The sequence below is a fragment of the Lycium ferocissimum genome, chromosome 4 (genome assembly GCF_029784015.1).
Source record: "Lycium ferocissimum isolate CSIRO_LF1 chromosome 4, AGI_CSIRO_Lferr_CH_V1, whole genome shotgun sequence".
Taxonomy (NCBI): Eukaryota; Viridiplantae; Streptophyta; class Magnoliopsida; order Solanales; family Solanaceae; genus Lycium; species Lycium ferocissimum.
Window position 1 is genome coordinate 32,118,792 of NC_081345.1, and position 1,933 is coordinate 32,120,724.

At 35.0% G+C, this 1,933-nt stretch overlaps 1 pseudogene; it reads right to left on the minus strand.

The window, feature by feature from the left end:
• Positions 1-657: 657 nt before the first annotated feature.
• Positions 658-1,649, minus strand: LOC132053947 (membrane-associated progesterone-binding protein 4-like; annotated as a pseudogene).
• Between the last annotated feature and the right edge of the window lie 284 nt (positions 1,650-1,933).

Sequence of the window (1,933 nt, forward strand, 5' to 3'; positions counted from 1 at the left end):
AAGCCCGTACACCCAACAGATCTCTATAAATAAGTCAATATAAAGCCTTACAGCTTCAGGTTAGTATTCGCATGAAACTGTAGTTGGGCTTAAATGTTCTTTGACTTGGGCTTTTAGGTAGGCAGAATTGAAAAATAAGTTGCACAACAGGAAGACTTTATAAGTGATCTCAGAGTAATTTGGTTCTAATCCGTTTGTTCAAGTAATTATAACTATAAACGCTTTACTTTCAATTGGTTTTTAAGTGATCTACTTGTGGAGATAATATTCTTATCATTCATACTCAAAAGCAAATATCATCAATCAAATCCCTATCTTGCTTTTTCATAAACTAATACAAGTAAAGCAAGGCCAGAAGTGACAATAGTTATGATTCCTTTTCCCCTTTTTTTCCCCCTCCAAAATAGTCCTGCTAAATGCAGGTATACAGAATACTCTTGAACATTTTCAGTATTGTAGCAATAAATTATTCATAGGAAAATAACAGTCGAATTCAACATCAATTTTAGAAAAATTCACAACTCGTCATCTTCTAATCCTTGTAATTGAAAATAGTCACTATTTAAACTTCAAGAGAATAACTATTTTTTGTCAAAAAGTGATCAGTAATCAATCTCCGAGCCCAACTCCATTTTAATATGGAAGGTGATAAGGCCTTTATGGTGCTGCAATTACTGGTGGGCCATCAAGTGGCATTTGTGGCATGTGGTGCATCCCTTTATTTGCCATAGGGTCTGGTGGTAACAATGTAAACTCTTTTGAGAAAGATAAGTAAATATACAAAATTCGGTCACCCCGAAAATTGTACAGAATGTTTTCGATGTTAAATATTCTATGATTTTTTTCATAAATAAATATCAATATCCTATGAAGTTCCACAATGCAGTTTTTATAACCGACACGTTTCTCAAAATAATCACATCCTTCGTAGACTCCCAGACCTGACTGGCCAAGATCTTCCTCTTTAAAACAAGCACAACGTTTGCTCATTTTTCCTGTCAACGCTATCTCCGTAAGTCGTTAAAACTAATCTCAGAAAACCATTATCACACCAAACCTCTGAACCCTCTTCCTGACTCCACCTTGAATTACAACTAGGTAGTTTAGCCTCTTGATTCTTTTGTTTTTCCATCAGCTGAGCACCTTTGGCTGCCTTTGCTTCAACCCCTTTTAAGTACTTTGTTGGATTGCCTTCACTCTCATAATAGCGACCCACTAGCTTACCGGCAAATGTGTACGTTGTAAAGTAGAAGTCTCTCCTGTCAACAATATTTTTAACCTCGGTGCTGGATAAATTCCGCAGTAAGTCTTGTAAAGTTTCCTGAAGCGAATGCACGCGAAGCATCTCTCCCAGGAAAATGATTGTAATCACCTCCTACTCCATAGTGTCTCTTTCCTTTGCTCACATCAAATACTGACCCAATAATACCAAGAAAAATGGGCAAACTTGGATCAAACCCATTGTACAGAGCAAGTTCTTCAACTGGGAAAAGTCTTGGAGAATTTTGTGGAGTAGAGTAGTGTGATTTGAGAGGGAAAATCTTGAAATGGACCATTGAGAGAACAGCCACTATAACTGGAATCCCTGAAAATGAAGACCAACGCTTTTTTTTCACCCAAAGTCTTCAACTTTTCCGTTAGCGGCTACTTATATTCGTTGCTCCTTTCTTGTTGAATTGTGTCCTTGAAATTACTCCATCATCTTATACATATCATAGTATTTGTGTAATTATAAAGTCTTTGCGTTAAATATAAAATGAAAGTTTAAGTTAAATTATTTCTAAATTAACAAAAATATTTAATTGATAAACTCTATAAATCTCTAAATGCTCTCTATCTCCACAATATCTCTTGTTATGAAAATAGTCAGCAACACCCATTTTTATAATAGTATAAAATCTATTTTAACTCAAAACAGGAAAATTTATTCATA